The 27,469-nt window shown below is 38.5% G+C and overlaps 1 long non-coding RNA gene across 1 annotated transcript in view; it reads right to left on the reverse strand.

Annotated features, from left to right (window-relative positions):
- Nucleotides 1–835: 835 nt before the first annotated feature.
- Nucleotides 836–27,469, reverse strand: part of LOC117801793 — a 263,968-nt gene continuing 237,334 nt past the window's right edge. Inside the window, exon 3 of the long non-coding RNA XR_004624503.1 lies at nt 836–893. This is a non-coding gene — a long non-coding RNA (uncharacterized LOC117801793). The remainder of the gene's footprint in view (nt 894–27,469) is intronic.

Here is a 27,469-nt window from a genome sequence, read left to right on the forward strand (position 1 = left end):
GGTACTGCTGCCGGAGCAAGGTGCCTGCCCAGGCGGAATCCCAGGTGGAAGACTAAGTCTCCAACAGAGGGAGGCAGCTCTCCTTGTTGAAGCAGGGGTGGGGAAGGGAAAGGGTGGGGCCCTGTGGGGATGAGGTGGGGGAGGGCCAGAGGCTGAGGTCCACTTCTGGAAGCTTCTGGAAGCCTCACTTTGCTTTATAAACACATAGGAAACTCACATGGAGTTGGGGGGGTGAGGGGCCCTTGTGCCCATTTGGAGCAGTGGTAGAGCACTGAGAGAGAGAGAGAGAGAGAGAGCTTTGCAGAACACTGTCCTGCTTTTGGACAAGGCACGAGGGAATTGGAATCCAGGGAGCTCTCGAACCAGCTCTCCCTTCACATACCTTTTCTCATTCCTGGCCAGTCTGGAAATACCATGACCAAGGTCGGGGAGATCAAACAAGTATCCCTGATCAGGTCTGAATGGAGCATGGCTTTGGACAGGGCACCTGGCCCTGGGACTTCTGCGAGTGTTGTCAGAGCGCTGATGCAAAATTTGTGAGTTGACCTTCCTAATCTGGGACATCTAAATCACGAAGAAGACATTTCTGATGTCTCTTTTCACATTCGTATCTGTGAGAAAGATATTTTCAACCTTGTGAGGGTTTTGTGGTTCGAGTTTACTGCTTTTCCTTTGTGAGAATCTGTTTTATGTTTGGGGGGATTTGTCATTTGTTCTGTTGAAGACTGTCTCATAAAAGACGCTCGGTTTTTTTGGGCAGCTGTTATCAGTAGAAGCGGAGGAGAGGTTTTCATCTGCATGGGTTAGGTTGATGTACCAATCTCTTTCTTCTCTAGGGTTTTTAAGGAATCTTCCATGATTGGCTGAGCATGAGGAATCTCCCTGTGACAGCTCTATAAAGAAAGAAAGACAATAAAGACAATCTAACAGGCAGTCAGTCGATGACGATTTTTGTCTGGAATAAATTTAGCACATCTCATAAAGTTTTTATAGATGCTACCTTTCAGATGCTTAGAATATTATTATCTAGCCTAACATTTCTGTGTTCCTGATTTTTCTTATCCTTGCCTGGGGAAAAAAAAAGGAACTCTAGGATGTTCTTCTGTGTCTATTTTAAGCTCTTAGCAGAGTTGTTTAAATGACTGATTTTTCTTTTTCCACTGCATGGTGTTCTTTTCCTATGGGATTTAATTAGAGTCTTCCACAAAAATATGACAATTAGTGGGTTTTGCAATGGAATTCGTGATTTGTATCTTTACTTGGCTTCAACATATAAGCCTCAACAGGTCCTTCGTAAGCATAAGGTTTTGGTGTTTTGGGGGCCAAAATGGAAGAAAAATGAAGCTCTGATAAAAATAAAGATAAAATCATTCCCAATTAATAGAACAGAAAGTGACTATAAACCCAGCCTGTAGCAGCTAAAATCAAGCCACTTAAAAATTCACCTTCTAAGTGAAAGCAAAACGAAATAAAAAATAGTTAGGAGTTACATTATTAAGAATTCTACATACTCTTTCATGTTGGTTTCTTTACAGATATTAGAAGTCTTTTTTTCTCTGTCATCAATAAAATTGATTCTTTCTCTCTCCATCTTTCCCTCTCTCTTTCCCTCCCTTCGTCCCTCCTTCCTCTCCTTCCCTCTTCTGTGTTTTGGGAAGGAGTGAGTGTGAGTCCATAAGGAAGCAAGCGTTGTGAGGCAGCTGCAAATGAAATATGTATGTGCCAGGTAAAAATATATCCACGTCTTTCCACATGGATGGTGCTTGATGAGCCTGGTTTAATGGTCCCTGGGTCTGAGGAGTTGTGCAACTCTACAGCATATTTTATTATTTAACAGGAAAGAAAGTGTATCATTATAGTGAGACACCCATGACGTCCCAATCCCATCTGAGACCCCTTTTATGAAAAAAATAGTCTTCTTCATTTTCTGAAAAAAAGGGGGAGGGGGTAAAAGGGATTCGAATCAAGGGAGAGTTCTCTCCCATAATCCTCCTCTTTCCTAAATCTTCACAAGTTGAACGCTCTGATTTCTGCTAGTGAATCTTCCCTTTTGCAGCAAGGAAAGAGAAGTGAAAAGCTAATATGCATTAAGTGGTTTTTTTCCTTCCATAGAGTAAAGCCTATTGGGCTCATGAAATCAATTTGTGGTGTTGCCATTACTTCTACACCTCAATAAGAAGAAATCAGGTATTTTAGGATTTGAGCTTAGTTTTTCTTATAATATTTATATACATATATATTTCAGAAAATACTCATAGGGAATCCAAATCCTAAATTCTTGACTATGACTCTCTTTGCTCCCTGGCTTGTGAGGCAAGAACTCTGGTGGGTGGCGGGGATGGGAGGGTAGGGAGGCGGTTAGGGAAGGCAAGGTCGACAGAGAGGCGGGAGCAGGCATCCCAGAGGCCCTGGCTCTGAGGTGCCCTGGGCAGCCACACAGGGACCAGGTCTTGTGGTGCTGCTCCCCGGTCTCCAGAATGGTGGAAAATACCAGATGGAGCCGCCAGATTTGGCATTTTAGTTTGGGAGCAGAGAGAGGTAACAGAAAAAAGAAAAAGTATTGCTCGGGGAGTGAGACACTATGGACTTTCCAAAAGCAGCGCCATTTGCTCCCAGGGTGACCTGGGGCGTGTAGAGCTACTTAATCTGGGCACTTCCGTGTTCTTTTGTAAAGCACAGGTAATAAGCCCTGCTCTGCCTATCTCATGCATGTGGCATGTGTCAGAACAGAGAACATGGCTTCTGTAGGTCTGGTTTCAAAAGACTTTGCAAACAGAAAAAGCTACGACTGAGTGCTTTCTCTGTGTCTGGCCCTGTGCTAGTTTTCCGGGGGTTGTCCAAGAGCTGTGGACCATAGTCCTCAGCTCACAGGGCTGAGACCCAAGTCAGGCAGGAAGCAGCAGCAGTGGTGTTAGGTCCCTCGGCAGGGCTGCCCTAGTCAGCAGAAGGCAGATGTATGATTTAATAGAGCAGCACCCAAACTCCCCGAGGGGGATATGGACTGTGTGGGCAGTTGCAATAAATTACAAAGAGTCACCATATTTCATTGTTTCTGAGACACATTTTCCTTCCACATTTTAACATCTCTAAAACCAGGATGTCTCTTCCAGTTAGTGGTCAGTTATAGTTTGAATAGCAGCTCTTTTTTGTTAGTGGTACACAAAATAATGGTGCATCTTATAATCTATGAAGTCGTATATCCAACAAAATGCCATAAAAGAAGAAAAATACCATATCCCTGATACCCAACACCACAGTTCCAAAGTTGAGAAGAATTTTAAATAAGTGAGTCTCTTACCATCAAAGCAATTCAATCCATTGGTGAAATAGTTCTACAAAATGGGAAAAAGGAGATATTTCACATGGATGTCTCCATCCAGAGTACTCAGTTTCAACTCTCAGAGCATCTAAGTGCTTTTTTTGAAAACAGAAATTAGTTGATTTTCATAATAAAAAAAAATCTTAAAAATAAGATCTTCTCTGAGGGGAAAATTTGGGACAGAGATGTATTCAGACATAAAGGGAAACCACTGGGTTTGCAGCCACGAGCTTCTACCTTGAACGTAGCTTTCATCTCTAGGCAGTTGATTTGCAGTTGCCATTGTGCTGCTTCCGTTTTTTTGACTGACATGCCCCACTTTCTTCTTTACTCCATACACTGTGTTTGGAGAGTCGTATTAGACACACTGTCCTTTGGGAATCAAAAGAAGGCTGGGGTAGGCAGTGGGGGGAAATGAGAGAAGAAAGTTGTTCAAATCCTTATACTTTCTTCAAAAGGAAGAAATTGGATCTACTCACCATTTTAAAATGCTCTTTTGATTTTGATTTGAACTATTGCTCTAGAGCTCTGAGACATGGGAGCCTCCTCAGCACATGCCAGTACTGGTCTGATTCCCATTGATTTCTAGCTTTGGGGTCCCAGTCCTCTTCCTGGCCTTTTTTTTTTTCTTCTCTGGTGCCTTGCTCTTTTTGGCCATGATCATTAACCAGCCTGCCTTCCATCTTGACCTCCTCCTTTCTTCTGCTTGTTCCAACAAGTGACTCAGCTTCCTCAGCTCCGTCACCTCCTTAACCCTACCTCTCTCTTGCCTCTGTCACAGTATGCGTGACTCCTCCTGTCTCCTGGTGGTGAAGAGGCAGACAAGCACGAGGTTCAAATGTGACATTTGCCAGTTAACCTCTCCAACTATCATCTCCCCAGATGTCAAATGGAATGATAATAATAATAATACTCATCTCATACAGCTGTTGTGTTGTTTAAATGAGTAGGTGAGTTTTAAGTGCTTAGTACAGTGACTGGTCAGCACATGGAAGCTTTCTCTGTTGTCTTCCTACCACTAGTAGTAAGAGTTGTTGTACGGTAGTTACGTTAGTGATGTCTAGGGACACGGAGGCCCTTGCAGCATGGATTAGTTTGTGACGTTTCCATGCTCTTTAAAACATCCAGCAACCCTTCTCAGGGCTGGCTAAAGAATTAAGTCCTAAGGCCCTAAGGCACCCATTGCAAGTAAAGAATCCATTTATTTACTCTGCATCTAGAACAGTACTAGCAAAGTATCTTTCCTTGGGAGAATTGAGAAAAAGGTCATTTGAATCATTTTCTGTGGGGCTTAATTCTCTGGAGAAAATTCAGTTGGGAAAAGCTGATACAGAATAGATTTACCTTACTTCACATTGTTGAGTTTGTGTTTGAAGGCCGTTTGATTTAGAAGAATGAGTGTGACTCAAAGGGGATGAAACTAGTAGATAAATTCCAAATACAGCATGCTTGTAAGACATTCTGAAGGCTGTCTCCAAGAGGAATGTTTCTGTTTAAAGTTATCCTCCATAGACCTGATCCCAAAACCTATTTCCCAACTAATAATTTTCATTTTTACATTATTAAGCCTGAACGCTGACCATAGACTTTTCTTGCAGGTGGTGCTAAATAGGAATGTTGATGCATTTATTTTGGAAGCCACTGGGGAATGCTGTCCAGAAGTTTAGCCAATCTCACTTTCACTGCATAATTCTTATTAAAAGATGAAAATATGCTTTTGGTTGACATTCAAAAAGAAGACAAAGAAAGGGCAGATGTCTGGAATAATACTGCCACGTCAAGTCAAGTCTTCCCTTTCATTTGCCTCTCCATGACAAGCAAAGTACTGGTTGGAGACTTGGGAAAACTTTCCAAATTTATTTGGATTGTGAAGGCACAAAACCCCAAAGTACCTAGATAGCGATGGTTGTTCTGAACTGTGGCGGGGGCATTTGGCTCAGAATTACCAGTTAGACTTGTTAAACTTAAAAATAAAACAGCCGGTTATTTCGCTAGCAAAATGGGTTTATTCGGGAATGGCAGAAAATTGCAGTCTGAGACATTCAGGCCACATGCAGCCAAACCATAGGCAAATTCTGAAAACAAAAAGAGAGAAATGCTTTTTTATAGAGGAAAGTGGGGAGTTGGGAGGGGCTGTTATAAACCAAAAGGCCACTGAAGTAAACTGGGCTTTTCATTGGCTGAGTTATGACAGTCTCTCATTGGCTGGGCTGTTGCCAGGCAAGGAGAAAATCTTCCTCCCTTCTTACGGGATAGTAAAGTATAGCTGCTTCTTGCTGGGAACTGCAAGGTATGCCAAGTAATAGGGCATGAGAGCGCCACCTTCTGGCCTTCCAACTCCATTTTAAATGAGGTTTCCTTTGTTCAGTTTCACAGATTGGTGGGAGACAAGGTGTCTGGCACACCTTGTCACAACGTACAGATTTATGGAGTAGATAGGAACAGGATGATGAAGTTAGAAGGAAAGGTGCATGGATCAGTTTCACCCAAAACAAATTATATGGCTCCAGAGAAGGAACACTGCCTAGAACTTTGAAGGGGCTACTTGGCTAGAATACATGAGTGTGTTAGGGAATAAAAAGGTGTTGTCTTTTTGGAAGTGGTGAAACACCAGTGGTTTTTCAGTCTTCTTGAAATGTTCTCTGACTGTATTATCATGAATGTGTTTTGATTCAGGGCAGGGATAAAAAGAGTGAACATGAACAAGTTCTGTTACCAGAAAAGCAGCACTGTTACGTTCTCAATAAACCCCCCAATCTGAACACATACCCCAGCTCATTCCATCACAAGGTAGACTCATTCAACATCATGGTGACTCAAGTATAGTAAAACCTTAATCATAGCTAGAAATTGGCACCATCCTTCTGCCTTCTACAATCTCGCATTTAGTCTCTTTCAGTGGTATTATATTTAAGCTATTTAGCTAAATGAAAATTATTTTTGTGAAAAGGTTAAGCTATGTATACACTTGCATTAAAGGGATATTTTGCTTTTCCTGTAGAGATTTATCTTAACTTTAAAGATTAAACATGAAATGAGCCGTGGAAAGAAAAAAGAAAAAGAAAAGGCAGAATGGCAGATCAGAAGAATTCTACTTTCAACATCTCCTTCTAATGAGCCTACAATTAGATGAGGGTTGTCAACATGGTATTTGCCAAAACCCAGACAACTGTCCCCCCACCCCCGCCCCCGATTTGGTGGAGGTAGGGATGTTTAGGGAAAAGAAAGTTAGGAAGGAAATTCTGTGCTGGGAAACTTACCTGTTTCTGTGTGTTTATGAACAAACTATAGAAAATTGATAGTCCTCTGAACACCCAGGTGAGCTCATCTGTGGAAAATCCCTGGCTGTCGTGTTGTGGTATACTCTAAATAGCTCAACTCACTGAAACAGAGTTGATGAGGTGATTTTTTTTCTATTCTTAGTAAATTTGTAATACAGGCTACAAAAAAACCTCTTTTCAATTGTTTATTGCTAGATATCATACACCCAACTGCTTCCCCACCTGCCCCCTTCCTCATCTACATAGCAGCAACTAAACAGACTGGGAAAATTTTTATATTGAACAGCGTACCAGTATCATGGAATATTCTCTGATCCATCAGCTTAAAAACAGCTTCTCAAGGCATCCTAAAATGGGAAACTCAGTACTTAAAATAGATGAAGTTGTGCCTGTGTTACCTAAGGAGAGGGTTAAGGAAGGAGGGGTAGAGTGCCATCACGGGAGGCAAAAACTCAGGGAAAGAGATCATTTTGATGATGACTTCATCAAAACCAGGAGCACTGAGCTCTGTGCTTCCACATTATTTTACCTTGACCTGCACATATTGTAATGAGATGTTCTGTATGTCCTGTTCTGGGTCTCTGATCGAAGGACATGCCCTGATGACTGGTTAGGTTTAAAAATACCCCAGTGGTGATCTCCTTTCTGTATGTATATTAACACTGGGTAGGAGACACCTTATACCATTAGCCTCATCCTGAGGGTGTGACTAGAAATTCAACCTCACAATGAACCCTGAAAATTTTGCCAGTAGCATTTTGGGGGCTGCTAATGAGAACCATAAAATAACACTAAAGAAAGATCTGAACGAACATGCCAGATGACTGCATTTGTGCTCTCTGAATTGGGTGTAAGATTTATGAATTGAGTTTGGGGCTGCCTTAGTATCTAGCCTCTCATAAAATTTGGCCGCAGTCACTATTTAAATAAAATGGAAGATAAAAGTGGTTTCAAGAGTGCGATGAAATGATTGTGTTATTGAAATGCTAATTTAGATGTGGCAACTGTCTAGGAGAGGGCCCTGCTTGTGAGACACAGACTGCACTTCTGAAACACATGCCCAATGAACACTCCTTTCCTCTGATGGTGTGTGTGTGTGTGTGTGTGTGTGTGTGTATGGATGTTTTACTGTTTGACAAGCCCTTCTATGAGTGTCAACCTTGCTATGTTTCTACCCAGGGCATTACTCTGTGGCTGCTTTAACACACATTTTTAATTATCATTGGTTGAACACATGAGCTCTCCTGTTCAAATACCACTGCATGCTTGACAAGACTTGGAACCTTCTAGAAAAGGGTCCCTGGCTCAGTGGCTCTGATCACAGACTAGGTAATTTGCTTGACTAGAGTCTTCACCTGAGGCAATAGGAAGAAAGTGGATTGGTGCCAACACCGGAAGGGTCTAGTGAAGAGGCCATTCCCTTAGACCCTTAACCAGGACTCCCTCAGGTGAAGTGGCTTTATCCAATCTCCTCAGCCTCAACAGAATGTTGGACTTCTGGAAACCGAGCAGTACCCGAGGCACTGTTGTCACTGTGGATAAACAAATGGATAATATCTGAACCATAGGCAGTCCCTATAGCAATGCAAATCGAAACGTAAATGCATTTTGAAACAAAGGCATGGGTTTTAAAAACTCAGCATGGTGATAAAAATGTCCAGCGAATCTGCCATTCGTATGTGACATCTAAGGGAGAATTCTTCGGGGCTTGAGTTTACTTGTAAAGAAGAGAACCATGAAAAATCGCCAATATAACACTCATTGTGGGGGGTATGTATTCTATTCAAGTTGCTTTCTCCGTCGGCATATTCGCTAAAGTGCACCGTTCGGCCTCTGGAGCATTTACGCTTTCTTTTCTGTAATTATAAATGTGGAGGCAGCTGAAGCATAATACCTGGGATGTAAAAAGGATCCGGAGAGAAATGGAAAAAACCCACGACAGAGATGAAAAATACCATGTTGGAGCTCGCAACCCCTGGCTCAGTGAGGGCTTTCAGGTCATTCATCTTGCCTTTGATTTGTCTGCTCTCTCACTTCAAATAGGTTTACAGGTTTTTAGCTGAAACCAATTAAAGAGAGCCAATTGGCAGGGTTAGCACTTGTGGTGTTTATGGTGCGCATTGCATTGATTTATGCTGCTCAGCAGCTACAGTGAAAAGCAGACTATATGAAGAGGAAAGGAAAGCTCATACTGGGGAGGCATTACAGTGCACGGGATTAATGCGAGGACAGTAATGAACGGCGCCGTAAAGAAAACTGCTGACTGGGCAAGATCAGGCACTAGGAGTTCGTTTTCTTTCTTTCTTTCTTTCTTTCTCTCTTTCTTTCTTTCTTTCTTTCTTTCTTTCTTTCTTTCTTTCTTTCTTTCTCTTTCTTCTTTCTTTCTTTCTTTCTTTCTTTCTTTCTTTCTTTCTTCTTTCTTCTCTTTCTTTCTTTCTTTCTTCTTTCTTCTTTCTTTTTTTAAGACAGACATCATGGCAACAGTTTAGTTGAGTAATTATGCAAGATGCTTCGTATCAGCTGACAATGCAGTACCCTTTCCCTTGAAGTAGCAGAAAAGGATGCAGGGAAAGGGAAGGCACGTGCTGGTTGTGGGGTAGCCTCCTGAGGCTTCAAATGCACGACAGAGACCTAATTTGGCAGCCCAGAGGGAATGAGGTCCAGGAGAATATTGTATGGAAGTCATTGAGTAGTGAGACAAAGATAACTGTGGTAAGATCTTGCAATATTGGAAACAGTTGGTTAGTCACTTCAACCTGGCAGGGTCAAAAGACTGAGTGGGACATTCTGACAAATGAGAAGCCCTGGACAGGGAAGATGATGGAGGTGATGGAGACAAACAGTGAACAGTTTCTGAGGTCTCTTTCTGCCTTCCTGTGCCCTTCCTGTGCAGGGCTTAGAATGCTCGCTGCGATCCCTTGGTCTTAAGGAGTAGTCAATGGTTTAAATGCTGCATCACTCAAAACCATCTTCGTTGGCAGGGAGTAGAGAGTGGGCAAAATTCTGGCACTTGTGAACCTAAGACAGAGTGACTCTCCCTTGGAGCCAGAGCAGGGAGAACGGTAGCCTTTTGTTTTCAGCCTTCTATTGCACGGGCTTATCAAATTCAGGAAAGGTAACTGAAAACTTGAGAAGTCATACAAATTCTTGGAGACAAAGAGCTTTGATTATTGAAGACAAAAAATGTTAAAGCAACTAAATGATCAGTTTGGTTTGGAAAATAGCTCAGGCTGGATCATCATGTAAGACTTTGCTGATTTAGTGTTAAACCTCATAAAGACAGGTGAGTCAGGCACAGCCTTGAATATTTGTAATGGTAGTAATAATTATTATTATGGTGCTAATATTCTTGCCTTGTCTTTGTTTAATAACTTATCCTGTTTTTTTTTTAAGTATGATAACATACATTGACTCTTTGATTATCAAAACAGTCCTGTAAGTTTATAAGCTTAGGCATCATTATCCCCATTTGAAAGATGAAAAAATAGCCTCAGGGAGATTAAGTGGTTTATTGTGGCAACTGATAAGAGGAAGGGGAAAGGAACTAACAATTATTGAAGACTTATGACTCACCAGATCCTGGGCTAGAATATGAATGTGAATATATATTCACATTCATATATATATATATATATACACAAATATATACATATTTGAAAAACTACATATCAATATCTCTTTTTTACAGAAGGGGAAGGTGAACTCAAGTGGATTGAATTGCCCACAGGTCAGTAACAAACACGAGGGAACACGGGGTTTTGAACCCAGTTCTCAAGCTCTGGCTTCTTTCTCTTTCTCATTGAACCATGATGGTGATTTTGTTAAAAAAGAAGTTCCCTGGTCTAGCATGTAAGGAGTATGGAGTCATCACTCTGTCCTAACAACAAGTAAAATGCTGAATAAGCTGAAAAATCAATGACTCTTCTTAGATCTGTCAGACCAGTAAGGTCCCAGAACTGAATTCTGCCCCTAAAATTGGAGAGACAAGCAGGTAGATACAGAACTCTGAGGACCAGAAACCCAGGAGCAGAAACTTCCACGGGAACCAGTATCAGGATAGGAAACCTGGACTGGAATTGATGAGTTGCTAGAGGCTCAATGTGGATAAGTCAGAGACATAAAAATTCCATGGAGGCTCAGTCATAGGGTGGCCTTCACACTTTGGTGAGTTTTATCTCTAGGAGCTCACTCAGCTAGGTTCTCACAGTGAAAATCATAGAAAAAAAAAAATCTCCTCAGGCATTTGGCAGAAGGAGGGGAAAAATAACGATTTGAAATATGCTAGAGCATTCTGTTCTTCCTAATAAAACCTTCCCTTAAGAGAAGCTATTTTATAAAAGCCTGGTCTACTGGGTTATTATCAGAGCCTAAATCACCAGGAGAAGGGAAATACCCAACTCTGGTCAGCTTGTGCTACCTACGGGGGTTAAAAAAATTAAAAAACTGAGAAGCACTTATGAAGTTCATAGTCCAGGGGCACAGACTCACTAACAGACTGAGATATAATCACAGGACCATAGAATGCTTTTCCTCCCCCACTCACACCTTACCACTGCATTGTTAAAGGTGGATTTACCACGGTTCCTTTTACCCAGTACATCATGTCCACCATCCAACCAAAAATAAGGAGGCATGCTAAAAGGCAAAAAGCACAGTTTGAAGAAACAGCAAGGATCAGGACCAGATCCAGGTATGGCAGGGATGTTGGAATTATCATCAGACCATGTATTTAAAACCACTATGATTAATATGCTAATGGCTCTAATGAGAAAGGTAAATAATATACAAGAACAAATTGGTAATACAAGTAGGGAGATGGAAATTTTAAAGGAATTGAAATGCTAGAGAAAAAACATACTGTAAGTGAAATGAAAAATGCCCTTGATGGGCTCATAAGTAGAACAGGTATGGCTGAGGAAAAAAGCTCTGAGCTTAAGGATATGTCAGTAAAATTTCCAGAACTGAAAAGCAAAGAGAAAAAAANCTGAAAAAAAAAAAAAAAAAACAACCCCAGAATAACCAAGAACTGTGGGACAACTACAAAAGATATAATGTATATGTAATGGGAATACCAGAAGGAGAAGAAAGAAAGGAACTGAAACAATAATGATTGAGAATTTCCCTCAAACTGATATCATTCATCAAATCAAAAATCCAGGAAGCTCAGAGAATACCAGCACAGTAAATCCCAAAAACAACAACAACAACAACAACAACAACCAAACAAAAAACCCAATCAAAAAAGCCCCTACACATATGCACATCACATTCAATGAAAATCGGAAAAACCCTGAATCACCAGGGGAATGTTGAAAAAGAAAACCAAACCTGGGGGTATCATAATGCCTGACTTCAAGCTATACTACAAAGCTGTGATCATCAAGACAGCATAGTATTGCCACAAAAACAGACACATAGATCAATGGAACAGAAATGGACCTTCAACTCTATGGTCAACTAATCTTTGACAAATCAGGGAAAAATATCCAATGGAAAAAAGATGGTCTCTTCAATAAGTGGTGCTGGGAAATTGGACAGCTATATACAGAAGAATAAAACTGGGCCATTCTCTTACACTATACACAAAGATAAACTCAAATGGATGAAAGACCTAAATGTGAGACGAGAATCCATCAAAATCCTAGAGGAGAACTTGGGCAGTCACCTCTTCGACATTGGCCACGGCAACTTCTTTCAAGACACATCTCCAAAGGCAAGGGAAACAAAAGCAAAGATGAACTTTTGGGACTTCATCAAGATAAAAAAGCTTCTGCACAGCAAAGGAAACAGTCAACAAAACTAAGAGGCAACCCACGGAATGGGAGAAGATATTTGCAAATGACAGTATAGATAAAGGGCTGGTATCCAAGATCTATAAAGAACTTCTCAAACTCAACACCCAAAAGCCAAATAATACATTAAAAAAATGGGCAGAAGACATGAACAGACACTTCTCCAAAGAAGACATACAAGTGGTTAACAGATGTATGAAAAAATGTTCAACATCACTAGCCATCAGGGAAATTCAAATCAAAGCCACAATGAGATACCACCTTACACCAGTTAAAATGGCAAAAATTAACAAGGCAGGAAACAACAAATGTTGGTGAGGATGTGGAGAAAGGGGATCCCTCATACACTGTTGGTGGGAATGCAAGCTTGTACAGCCACTTTGGAAAACAGTATGGAGGTTCCCCAAAAAGTTAAAAATAGATCTACTCTATGACCCAGCAACTGCACTACTAGGTATTTACCCCAAAGATACAAATGTTGTCTCTTAGTTCTGTTGACTTTTCCTTCTCTGTGCAGAAACTTTTTATTTTGATGTAGTCCCAATAGTTTATTTTTGCTTTTATTTTTTTTGCCTCAGGAGATACATCTGGAAAAATGTTGCTATGGTCAATGTCAGAAAAATTACTGCCTATGCTTTCTTCAAGGATTTTTATGGTTTCGGGTCTCACATTTAGGTCTTTAATCCATTTCAAGTTTATTTGTATTTATGGTGAAAGAAAGTGGTCTAGTTTCATTCTTTTGCATGTAGCTGCCCAGTTTTCCCAGCACCATTTGTTGAAGATACTGTCTTTTCCTCATTGTTTATTCATTCCTCCTTTGGCGAAGAATCAATTGACCATATAATTATGGGTTTACTTCTGGGTTTTCTATTTGTCCTATTGATCTATATGCCTATTTTTATGCCTCTACCACACTGTTTTAATTATTACCACTTTGTACTATAACTTGAAGTCTGGAATGGTGATACCTCCTGTTTTGTTTTTCTTTTTCAAGATTGCTTTGGCCATTCAGGATCTTTTGTGGTTCCATACAAATATTATGATTGTTTTAGTTCTGTGAAAAATGCTGTTGGTATTTTGATAGGGATTTCATTAAATCACAGAGCTTTGGGTTTTATATAAATTTTAACAATATTTGTTCTTCTAAGCCATGAACATGGAATGTCTTTCCATTTCTTTGCATTGTCCTGAATTTCTTTCATTGGTGTTTTACAGTTTTCAGAGTACAGGTCTTTCCCCTCTTTGGTCAAATTTATTCCTAGATATTTTATTGTTTTTGGAGCAATTGTAAATGGGGTTGTTTTCTTAATTTCATTTTCTGCTGCTTCATTATTAGTGTATGGGAATACAGCAGATTTTGTATCCTGCAACTTTACCGAATTCATTTATCAGTTCTAATAATTTTTTGGTGGAGTCCTTTGGGTTTTCTATATATAGTATCATGTCATCCACAAAGAGTGAGAATTTTAATTCTTCCTCACCAATTTGATGCCTTTTATTTCTTTTTATTGTTTAATTGCTGTGGCTGGGACTTCCAGTACTATGTTGAATAAAAGTGGTGACAATGGACATCCTTGTTTTGTTCCAGACCTTGAAGAAAAAGCGTTCAAATTTTCACCAGTGAGTATGAGGTTAGCTGTGGGTTTTTCATATAAGGCCTTCACTATGTTGAGGTGTGTTCCCTCTAGACCTACTTTGCAGAGGGTTTTTATCATGAATGGATGTTGTACTCTGTCAAATGCTTTTTCTGCAACTACTGAAATGATCATATGATTTTTATCCTTTCTCTTATTGATGTGCTGTATCATGTTGATTGTTTTGTGAATACTGAAACCAGCCTTGCATCCTGGGAACAGATCGCACTTGCTCATGGTATATGATTTTTTAAATGTATTGTTGGATTTGATTTACTAATATTTTGTTGAGAATTTTTGCATCTGTATTCATCAGAGATATTGGCTTGTAGTTCCCTTTTTTTGTGGTGTCTTTATCTGCTTTTGGTATCAGGGTGATACTGGACTCATAGAATAATTTTGGAATGGAATAACTATATTAACTTCACAAAGAACCAACTTCAGAGCAAGGAAAATTATCAGGGGAAAGGAGGGACATTACATGATGGTAAAGGAGTCAGTTCTTCAAGAAGACATAACAATCCGTACTGTGAATACATCTAACAACAGGTGTCAAAATTCTTGAAGCAAAAACTGATAAAACTGAAGGGAGAAATAGATGAATCCAGTATTAGAGTTGGAGGTGTCAACACCTCTCTATCAGAAATGGGCAGATCCAGCAAGCAGAAATTCACTAGGGATAAAGTTGAACTCAACAGCACCATCAATCAACTGCATATAATTGACATCTATAGACTGTTTCATTCAACAACAGCAGAATACCCATTCTTCTCAAGCTCACATGAAATATTCACTAATTCACTAATCACATTCTGGGCCATAAAACACACCTTAACACATTCAAAAGAATAGAAATCACACAATAAATGTTCATACCACAATGAAATTAAACTAGAAATCAACATCAGAAAGATGGCTGGGAAATCCCAAACTGATTGGAGATTAAAAAACATACTTCTAAATAACACACGAGTCAAAAAATAAATCTCAAGAGAAATTTAAAAATACTTTGAAGTAGATGAAAATGAAAACACAACTTATCAAAATCTGTGAGGTGCAGTGAAAATAGTGCTTAGAGGAAAACTTATAGCATTGAGTGCTTATATTAGAAAAGAAGAAAAATCTAAACTCAATAATCCAAGCTTTCTTTGTAGGAAACTATAAAAAGAAAAGCAAATTAAATCCATGGGAAGTAGAAGAAAAGAAATAATAAAAATTAGAGCAGAAATTAATGAAATTGAAAACAAGAAATCAGAAGAGAAAATCAACAAAACTAAAACCCCCGAAAGATTAATAAACTTCTTTATAGGTTAACTAAGAAAGAAAAAGAGAGAGGTCAAAACTTACTAAATCAAAAATGAAATGGGTGAAGGAGGTGAAGGGGATTATGAGGTATAAACTTCCAGTTATAAAATAAATAAGTCATAGGAATGAAAGTTACAGCATAGGGAATATAATAACTGTATGGTGACAGATGGTAGCTACATCTTTCATTGTGAGCATAGTGTAATGTATATAATTGAAGAATCACTATGATGTACACATGAAACTAATATAATATTTTATGTCAACTATGCTGCAGTTAAAAAAAATGAAAGAGGGGGTATCACTACAGAGATCGTGGACATTGAAAGGATAATTAAGAACTACAAACAAGTTTGTGCTCCCCAGTTCAATAACCCAGATGAAATGGACCAATTTCTTGAAAGACATAACCTGCCAAATTGCACACAAGAAGAAATAAAGAATCTAAATAGGTTTAAGTCTGTTATAGAAATAGAATCAATAATCAATAACTTCCCGAAAGAGAAAACATCAGGCCCAGATGGGTTCACTGGTAAATTCTACCAAATATTTAAGGAAGAAATGTTACCAATTCTCTACAATCTTTTTCAAAAGATAGAAGCAGAGGGAATACTTTCTAACTCATTTTATGAGGCCAGTATTACCCTATAATACCTAAACCAGACAAAGACATTACAAGAAAGCTACAGACCAGTATCTCTCATGAACAAATATGCAAAGAGTCTAAAAATAAAAATCAGCAAATCAAAACCTACAATGTATAGAAAGAATTATACACCATGATCAAGTAGGATTTATCACAGGTGTGTAAAGCTGGTTCAACATTTGAGAATCAGTTAATATAATCTATCACATCGACAGGCTAAAGGAGAAAAATCACAAAATTATATCAATAGATGTATAAAAAACATTGGACAAAATTTAACAACAATTTATAAAAACTCTTAGCAAAGTAGATATAGATGAGAAATTCCTCAATTCAGTAAAGAACATCTACAAAAACCTACAACTAACAATATATTTAATGGGGAGAAACTGGAAACTTTCCTGCTAAGATCAAGAACAAGGCAAGGATGTTCCATTTCACCACTCCTTTTCAATAGTGTAGTGGAAGTCCTAGATAAGGCGATAAGGCAATAAGACAAGGAAAGGAAATAAAAGATATATATACTAAGAAGGAAAAAAAAATCAATTTGTTCACAATTGATATGGCTATCTATGTAGAACATGTGAAAGGACTGATTAAAAAACTGAAACTAATAAGCAATCATAGCAAGGTTGTAAGGACATAAGGTTAATATACAAAAGCCAATCACTTTTCTATATATCAGCAGTGAACAAGTGGAATTTAAAATTTAAAACACAATGCTATTTACATTAGCACTTCCCCAAAATGAAATATTTAGGAATAAATCTAACAAAAATATGTGTCAGATATATATGAGGAAAACTATAAAACTTGAATGACAGAAATCAAAGAGGAACTAAGTTAACGGAGAGATATTCTGTGCTCCTGAATGGAGGACTCTGTATTGTCTAGAACTTGATCTATTGATTCAGCACAATCCCAACAAAACTCCTGACAAACTATTTTATGGATAATGATAAATTGATTCCAAAATTTACATGGAGACAGGAAAGACCCAGAATAACCAACTTGATACTGAAGGAAAAGAACAAAGCTAGAGGATTGACATTACCTGACTTCACAACTTACTCTAAAGCTACAATAATGAAGACAGTGTGGTATTGGCCAAAAGCGGACCGGCTTTCCTTTTGCTGGGCCTGGCAAGTTTCCACAACTTAGCAGGTGTCCATTGAATGAATGAATGAGCTAAGGGCTTAGCTACTTTTCTTATTTGTTCTTCTATGTCAACTCCCTTTATTGAAATTTCTGATTACATTTATGAGTTTCCCTTTTTCATTGTGTCCTGGTGATATCATTTGTCTTAGACATGACAAACTCAGTAGCATTTATCTCGCACACTGATTTTTCTTTCACATTTCCTGCTTTGCTGACTAAAACCACACTAACCTAGTAATTACAATGAATATGTATGCTGGGATTTAGAGGTTGGGTTGGTGGTATCAGCCTGTTGAAGTTTGGCAGAAGAAAGTTACAAAATAGTGTATTTCAGGGCAAAGACCAAAACATCCCTCTCAACTGGGAAGAATGGCAGACAGGAAATCCTGTCACAAAAGATTCTGAGATCATCCTGGTTATGCTATTTAGGGCACACATTAAAAGGGAAAATAAGAAGTGGAGCTGATTTAGAGGTCTAACTACTATTACAGGTTGGTGGTGCAGAGGAAGATGTGATGAGGTCTTGGTAACACAAAATATTTTTAACCAACCAACCAAACAAAATAAAACATATTCTTATTACATGGGTTAGATATAGTTTTAAGCTTGGATAAGCTAAGCACGGAAAGACATCATGTGACTGTTTGAGAATCTGAAGAAAGTACCCTGAAATGCAAGCTCAGAAATGTAAATTCTAACCTTGGCTGGGAGAAGTAACTGTGTGACTTAACCCCCAGGGGTCTCATTTGTATTTATTTACCTGTGATGCCAGTGAGTTCAGACCACAGACTTTCTAGGACCTCTTTGGGTTTAACAGTTGCTTTGATGAGTTTTTTTTGTAGGTACTCAGGTTGGAACACCCTGGAAACCAAAAAGGCAGCTCCTACTGTGGCCTGAATCCTAAGAGACATTGGCTCTCCAGAGCATACAACTGTGTTCTCACCCTATAGTAGCCTTGGACCTTTTATGTCTTTCTCACTTACTCACCAGAAGGGACTAGTTACCCTTAGAAACAGGGCTCAGACTTTCCCAGCTTGGAAAAATTTAGTTCTACCCTGTAGTTTCACACCAGAGAAGCTAATGTTCAGAGAGAGAAACAAATCTAAATTCACACGGCCATGTCATGGCAGAATATTTGGCAAAACCCGTGTCTCCCGACATTGCTCAAGTTTTTCTAAGCCTGCATCCTTCACTCATTCATTCATTCATTCCTTCAGTACTTTCAGACTACATACTATCAACTCAACATCTTTTTCACCTGTTAGGAATCAAAAGGATATGGGAACTATGATCTCTATATAGAAACATGGTTTTCTTAGACATCTGTATTGATGAAATCTCATTGTTGGCATTCTTTTTTCCTGTAGTTGTTTCTGTTCAGCATTCTGCTTGCTTTGGCATTCTCACTGAACAATATTGTACATTTGTTTACCTGATGTGGGCAGTATAGCAGAAAGCGAGATCCTTCCTGTGTTAATTAAGGTATGCCAAGCTGCAAAATAATAGCCCCAGCTCCCTGTCCCTTGGCAAATATAATGGCTTACAAAACAAGAAAAAGATTTATTCCTCATTCAACAGGCAAGTAGAAGCTCTTCCTAAAGTTTCTCAGGTGCCTAGACTGATGGAGGGTGTGGCAGCTTCCAAACAGACTTAACAGGGATCCCCTGGATACTGATATTTGGCCAAATGAAGGGGAGAGGACATAAGCAATTGTGTGCAAATTTTTATGGGTCAGGTCTTGCTGTGGCCTGAACACTTTTGCTCACATTGTATTGGCTGGAACGCAGTCACACGATCGCTTGTAAGTTGGAGACAGGCTGGGAAGTAGTCCAGCTTTGTGCCAGAAAGAGGAAAAACCTGCCAGCAGTCTTTACCACACTGTTCTATGCTCAACCACATGGTGAAATGTGTTCCCAAACCTCACCTTTTACTCAACCATGGCATGAATTCCAAAGCACATTTAGATCAAGTTTGTGGAGGATGATTTGTTTTGATTGCTAAAGGGCATATGGGTTCATCATTGTTGGAAGTCAACTAACGTGCTTTTTTCTACAGTATGGATCAAACGCTTTTAGAATTCTGCAAGTAAATTGAAAGGTTCAATATTGTTTTCTTTTCTTTTAAAATTTTATTTATTTATTTAAAATAATCTCTACAGCCAATGTGGGGCTCGAACTCATGACCCCAAGATCAAGAGTTGCACGCTTTTCCGATTGAACTGGCCAGGCGCTCCTCAATAGTGTTTTCTAATAATCAAATACAGAACTTGAGGTATAAAGTTTTGTCTCTATGTCTCTTTCAATTTTTGTTTCACAACGAACAAAAAACCATAATTATGCAACATTTCAAAGAACCTATATACTACTCTTTGTTAAAACAAACAAAAACAATAGCAGCAAAAACAAAAGTCCTGCTTTACCTTAGAGATTTTTCTGAGGGATTAAAAGAAGAGAGACTTAGGTACACATATTTTTTAAAAATCTGATAAAAGATTACCAGAGAAATAACTTGGATTTCCTAGTAGGAATACATTGGCTTAATCACAGAAATATGATTTTCCTAACATTTACAATTCAACATCAGAAAATTCTTCAACCTGCCAGAAATATTTTTCAGCAATTTATAGGACTAACCATTAAATCTAAAATGTGAAGATTTGATGACAAGATAGGTATGAATGCTAGGCAAGATTATGAAATCACTGTCAAAAGACACAAAGGGAATCCTGGACTAAGATCTTCATGGGGGCCCCTCTAATATTGTTTTAACTTAAAATGTCCCATTGAACAGTACTATTGGTATGGATTTCCATATGGCTCACTCCTGTACCTTATATTTTGCTCAAATTTCCTTTTCAGCAAGGCTGTCTCTGACTGCCTTATGAAATATAGCCTCCCCATTACTGTCTGTCCTCTTTTCCAGCTTTATTTTTATCTTATAGAACTTTTTGTTATTGCACACTATATTCTATATTTACTTTTTTATTTGCTATTGTCTCTATGAGTCACTAAATGTAAGTTCAAGGAAGGAAGAAATTTAATTGGTCTTGTTCATTATTGTACTCCCAGCACCTTGAACAAACCTTGAATTAGATTAGGTGCTCGATAAATTTAGGTTGGATAAATGACTTGCTTGTTTCATGGAGAAATGAGGTGGCCTTATGTTTACATAACCAAGACATTGGTCATTGGTTATCACCACTGCACTATCATAACCCTGCATCAGTTAGCTTTTGCTGCTAAAATAGCCACCCCAAAACTTAATGGCTCAAAACAGTAATTATTAGTTTAGCTTATGATTTTATGGGTCTACAATTCGTGTTGGGCTTTCAGCTGGGGAGTGTTTTTGACCTTGTTTGGGCTCAGTCATGCATCTGTGGTCAGCCTTGAGTCAGGTAAGGGGCTCTGCTCCTGGGGGTTGGCTGGCTGTCACCTGTGGTTATGGGAGTGACTAGGCCAAGAGTTTCATCATCTAGCAGGACAGCTCAGGTTATTCTCATGGCCGATGCTCAAGGTTTTAAGAGTGAGAGCAGAGGGTGGAAAGTCTTTTGAGGCATATATTCAAGACTGGTACAACGAACCTCTGCTGTAATTTATTGGTCAAAGCATGTCATCATGGCAGCTGAGATTCAAGAGATGGAGAAATAGACTCCATCTCCAAAGGGATGGAGCTGCAAAGCCCGCATTCAAGAACATGGATCTAGGCAAGGAAAGAGCATTTGTGGCCACTTTTAGAATTTATCACCAAAGCCTTTGGTGTTTTGGTCTGAAGGGCCTACTGATCCCGAACAATGCTCTTCCACTCAAACATTGTAAAATCAGGGTAACATTACATAGAAGGTTCAAATGCGTATCTAGGGGTGACATCCTCATCTACATATTGGAAAAGGTTTCCCTGTGTGGGAGGACTGATTGTCAGCCGCATAACAGAGATCTCCTTTCTTTCTCCCCCACAATATTAATTATGTTCCATGCTGCATGGGTCTCTGCTCAGCTATCTACTTTACCTCTCAATAAAAAGAGATGCTGTTTCAAAATGAATAGCTCGATACACTGTAAAGAAGCTGCCTATACTTAGAAACAATATTTTCTAAATATTTATAAGCTATATTTCAAAATCTGTTACATTCAGTGAATTGTGTAAATAAATATCAGACCTGCAGTCACCATCCCACAGCGCCAGTGTGGCAAGTCCAATTACTCACCTATAAACAGACAAGTCATCATTTAAAACTCTGTCCTCTGTCTTACAGCTCTGTCTTTGGATTCTATCCAGTAAACAAACCCAAAGTGTGAAAGTTGTTGTTGTTTTTTTTTTACTAAAAGAAAAGAAGAATACCTGCATTATGAGGAGGAATGGCAGTATTGTTTTTATTTATTTTTTGAATTGCTATCAGACATAAGGGAAATCATCTAGTTAAACTGATCCAAGTCTCCACGGGAACAGGATAGAGGGATATGGGTTAGAGGATAGAAGAAGCCAGAGTCTTTTTGCGGAGAGTCTGAGCTTAATTCATTTGAAAACCTCCAGGCTTGCAGAGTTGCAGTCTGGAAGGACAGGTCAGCCAGATGTGAGCATTTGGGCCACACTTCTGGAACAATCTTCTAATTCTCTTCTATGGCTGCAGAACGAGAATGCTAGGGAAGCCAGAAGACCTACAAATAGTTCATATATTGAACATCCACACCCTGTGCTCTTTCTCTGTCCTGGTGGTGCTCATCTTCCAAGAGACTGGATTCAGATCTAGACAGAGATGAGAGGTGTATGATAAAAGCCTGGATGTATTTTAGTAAATATATGGAGTTTAACCACAGGTCTGCAAAGGTTTGGGGAAAGGTTTGTTCAGTGTGGTGTGGAGTCTTCTATGTAATCTTTGAAAGTAGGTAGTAGATGAATCTGAAAAAAGTATTTCTGGTAAGACGGGCAGAATTTAAAAGATAGAAATGAATTAGGGTATTTACAGACTGTGAGAAGGTGTTCGTGCTCAATACAAAGAAGGGTGGTCTGAATGCAGAAGGGTTTATGTTGGGGAGTGATGAAAGCCATAAAGGTAGAGAGTAGGTAGGGACCCTGGTGTTCTAGCAGCAACAGATAGATGGAACAGAACATGGCTTATTGACCACCTATAATCCACCAGATTTATTAGAAGTTTTTGCATCAATGATAGATAATGACTAACAAGGGAAAGCAACAGAGTCATTCTCCCTCTCTCTTTCTTTCTGAATTGCAGAGGTTATATTTCAAGGCAAAATTATATGGACTGCATTCTCCAGGTGTAACAGTTAATTTTAAGTCTTTTTATAGGTCACTGCAGAGAATGACCCTTCTTCTACAAATGCACAGTACTTGGAAACTCGAAGTAATGCCTCTCTTTAGTCTCTGCGCTTCCCTCCGTGTTCTCTGATGGTATTGGACCATAATTCTCTATAAGCAGGTTCTTAAAAAACAAATATATGAGGAAACAAATAAACCTTCTGAACTGATGAAGTATTCTTGCTCTCATTCCTCACTTTAGCCTCTTTTCTGTCAATATCTTGAGATCAGTCTCTTTTCAGATTGGCTCTCTGTTTTCCAATTTTTCTAAGGCGGATTATTGCCTGGTATAGATCCTTACTGATCTTTGACCTTTACTTTTTTACTCTTACCAGAACACTTGTCTCTTCCCACTGTCACCAATGCATACACAATTTCTAGAAGAAAAGTAATAGTTTCTATTTTGCAAAGAGATTGAAAAACTCCTTTTAACTCATTTCATAGGTTTATTGAAAGTTAGAACCAATATTTTAAAAAATTAATAAATTTACTTATAAAAATAATGATTGTTTATCACAGAAAGAATTGAAATCATAAGAAAGTAAAAAAATAATAAAATCACTGAGAATCCTAATTTGCAGAGACAACTACTATTAATATATGGGTATGGCATTTGTTCTCTTGTTCTATACGTCTACAGACATAGGCAATACCCCTACACACTCAGATTCTGAACTAGAAACAAGAGAGAGAAATAAGAGAAACCCAGTATAGTTTTATTTTCCCAATTACTTTTCAGAAAAAACCCAAGTTACAGACATAATTACTCAGATAAGGGGGAAATATATGTCATGCATACCTTATTTATATGGAGTTTATCATGAGCAACTAAAAATATCACTTTTTTCCTGATTTGCTCAAGCTTAGCAAAATGTAGAACTTCTTTACCAAATTCAGTAATGCATTAAAAAAAAATCGAGGTCATATTACATGCTACCAGGGAGAGAAAAGAAAACAACAGAGTGGCTGGTAATTATAGCGGAGCCAGCTACCAGAAAGGGTGAGGGGTCTCTTAGTAAGTCTGTTAACATTTGTAGCACTGTCTCTCCCCCCGCCCCCCCGCCCAGTTTGAGATTTTACAGCCTCCACATAACTATTTTTAAAGACCCAAATTGGTTCTTCAAGGTGTGAATGACAGAGCTAGTTTCTTTTTTGTTTTTATTTTTAAAGAAAGTCCCATTGTTTAGAAGCAGCTAAATGCTTAGCCTTGAAAATGCAGTTTATGCAAAGGAGACTAACTATAGTCAATATAATATGTAATTTTGTTGATAATGATCTCTTCTGCAAGAATTTAGGAGTTATTGAAAGCACCTATAAAGAAAAATAAACTACTTAAATTGTCTTAAACATACTGTCTTATTTCCCAAAAGGTTTATTCTGAGTAGTTTTATTCCTTTGTAATGTAAAGGGAAAACACTTTGGAAATTAATATAAACTCGGAAAAAAGCTGGTAGCTGTAATTAGTCTAAGCTCTCAACAAACATATCAAAGTATCAATATGGAGGTGGGCATATTTTTGTCTGAACTTGGTTCTGAGTCAATAAAGGTTTTTTTTTTTTGGCAAAAAGTCACAATAATGCAACTTAAAAAGTTTCTGGAAATATTTATTGTATACAGCCCAGAAGATGAAAAGAATGTAACTATTATTCTTGGTTTGTTTTGAGGTTATTTACTTAGGGCTAAGCACCTCATTTTTCTTGTTTACAAAAAGTAATTATGCAGTCAAAAGAAATATAGCTCATATACTTCAAAACATATGAAAAATGTAAAACTTTATTACACACATTAATTTCTAACAAAGGACATCTCTAACATCAGTATAACTGGGACAAGCCAGATAACTGATGTATATATATGGATGTTTCTCCCAAATGGGTTTTAGAAAGGCAAACAAACAAATAAACAATTTCTTCTTTTATGTCTGCCTTTGTTTTATAAATTTTTGCTTCCCAATATAGGAAATAGTTTTGAGGATTTTTTTTTTTGGTGTGTGTATGTGCATTAATATATTCTATTCGAGTTAGCTTTGCTTGCACACCTCCCACCACATTTTTCATTTTATTGTTTCAAGCTACTCAGGTTGAATCCATTTCTACATATAGTAAAGCAAAGATATGAAAACCTAAAAATTGGGAAGTAAATACATTCATGGTTTTTCCAACTGGGATCTTGCCCATTCCAACCTTCTGGAAATGTCAGCATACTCTTGGAAAGTCATGTTTAGTGTGAGCCACTCCTGCTCTGTTTGCCCTCATTCTTCACTCCCCAAGCAGCAGCTCCCAGGATGACAAGATCTGGATTCTTGCCACACTAGGAGGGAGGATTTGTGGGTTGCCTTCAGTTGTCTTGGGGCCCAAGACAACTAATGGCTGATTCCCTAAGGGTATCATGCTGCACAGTGTGGTATGAGGCTAACATAAAGGGTGGAGAGGCAGGGGTGGTGCTCACTTTGTACACACTAACTAGTAACTAGAGAAATCATTTGATCAGTGAAAGACAAGTAACTACAATAAAAGCAAAATAACAAACCTTATCTCATACAGGGTAACAGAACTTGACATTTTAAACTGTCAAGTCAGAAGCAATCAATAGGCTCTCATCATCTTGGTTAAATATGCAAGAACTGTCTTGATGTTTGAAGCTATTTTTTATGTTTAAATTTTTTAAAAAGATTATTTATTTATTTATTTATTTGAGAGAGAGAGAGAGAGCAAGTGGGGGGAAGGGTAGAGGGAGAAGGAGAGGGAGTGGGAGACAGAAACCCAAGCATGGAGCCTGATGTAGGGCTTGAACCCATGACCCTGAGATCATGACCTGAGCTGAAATCAAGAGCCAGAAGCTCAATCTGCTGGGCAACCCAGGTGCCTTGATGTTTGAAGCTAGTTTTAAAAAATAGTGAAAAATAAATTTGTGAGAGGGAGGTGAGTATATGTCTGGGCATGTCTGTTTGAAGGTTGTGGAAGGGTCAGAGAAATAGCCAAGAGAAATATCACAAAGAAAAAAAATAAATAATTCCATTATCAGGATTGGATATGATATTGTGATAATCTATGGAAATAAAGGATTTTTCAGAAATGAAAAGCATAATTCTCATTTAGTTCATTCAAGCAATGTGATGTTTTGAATACCTAAGCAAGATAAAATCTGTAGTGCAGCTTGATGAGTAACTGATTTGATGATGCAATGATTTAACTTAGCAAAGTGGCTTGTTTTAAAGGAGATAGCGGCTGCAGAAGTCACACCTTACTGAACTGTGGTGTGAAATTTCCCTCCTTTCTGTCTTTGTTTTTCCTCCGCAATAGTACTAAGGGGAGAATCTTCAAGGAGAAATTTGTCTACAGGTGGTGTTTAGGAATGCTAAATGAGATTTTGGAGATGCCAGTTAGATTCTGGGCTGGATGTCAGTGCCCTAACATTAAGTTGCCGGAGAATAAACATCAAGATTTAAGTTTTGATGTCCCTCCTTCTATTCTTCTAGGTTGTCCTCATGTGATGCCCACTGTGTATCTGGGTACGGTTGGGAAGGGCTACAAAGAGATTTCTTGAGAAGTTACCATTCAAAAGAAAAAAAAAAGCAAAAGAAAGAAAGAAAGGAAAGAAGGAAGGAAGGAAGGAAGAAAGGGAGAAAGAAAAGTCATCCTGATATTCAATATTGATTTATTTTGAAAGACTAAAAATGTCACTTGGAAATAAAGGGGGGGGGCACACAGAAATGGGTTGAAAATACAATGGTTGGAGGGCTGTAAATAAAGTGACCTACATGCCATATATCTCAGAGGAGCAGGCTTCCATACACATGGGCTTCATAATACTGGACGGTCTATTTGTTCACAATACTGAAGGGCATCTAGAATTAGCTACAGTAAGGGATCGAAAGTTGCCTGAAAACAGAAAGGCTGCTGCGGAAGATGGCCTGTCACTGGGGAGGATGGAGCTGCTGGGTGTTCCTGTTGACCACCTGATATTCAATATTTAAACTTCAAGTTTTAAGCCATTGAATGATTATTCTGTATTCAAGAAAATTACATGTACAAAACTTCTTAGAAGATTTTTTTTCTTGTGATGAGAACTTTTAAAATTTATTCTCTTAGCAACTTTCAACTATGCAATACAGTATTACTGACTATAGTTACCATACTGTACATTACATCCCATGACTTATTTATTATTTTATAACTGGGAGTTGGTACCTCTTGATCCTATTCACTCATTTTGCCTAGCCTCCAAGCCCCCCCAGCTCTTTTTATTTCTCTGCCATTTGTGTGATTAATCTTTTATCATACTGCTGCTATAGCTTGGCTTCCTGCTTTCACACTCTTTTCTCTCTGATTTATTTTCCATGCTACTTTTGATGTTACATAAAATGGAGCTGATCATGTGATTTTTTCCTTCGGGGAAAAAAAACACTCCAATGGCTTCAAAATGATTATAGGATGAAGCCCATTTATTTATTTATTTGCTTATTTATCTGTTTTTGTAGGTTACTGAAAGCCTTCAGTAATATGGCCTAAATACTCTTTTCCAGACTAATTTTCCACCACCTGTTCTATACCTTCATTCATCCCTTACACGCTGATCCCCAAAAGCATTATTCTCTTTAAGAACGTTTTCTTAGGGTGTTTTTATTTGCCTTTGCCTTTGCCTCTGTCTATCAAACTCCTACTCAGCCTTTAGAAGACAGTTTGGATTCCACTTCCTTTCTGATGTCTTTGCCAAAACTCTAGATCTTAATTAGTTTCTCCCCACCCTCATCTCCTGTGCTTCCTTACTGCATTTTGATAATACATCTCTAATGCTTATTATAATAATGACAGTGTCTAAAACTTCAAATGCCCGTTAAAAGTCATTTAATGCTCCCACCACCTGATAGAGAAGGAATTGTCATTGTTCTATTTACAGTTGGAGGGAACGGAGATATTAGCTAATGTTTACTCCATGTCCATCAAGTCTCAGCCAGTCTTCTCTCTGGGTGTAATTCTCAAGAAGCCACCTTGAAATAGGCTCTACTATGATCCTCATCA

This window comes from Ailuropoda melanoleuca, chromosome 4 (assembly GCF_002007445.2).
Source record: "Ailuropoda melanoleuca isolate Jingjing chromosome 4, ASM200744v2, whole genome shotgun sequence".
Classification (NCBI taxonomy): domain Eukaryota; kingdom Metazoa; phylum Chordata; class Mammalia; order Carnivora; family Ursidae; genus Ailuropoda; species Ailuropoda melanoleuca.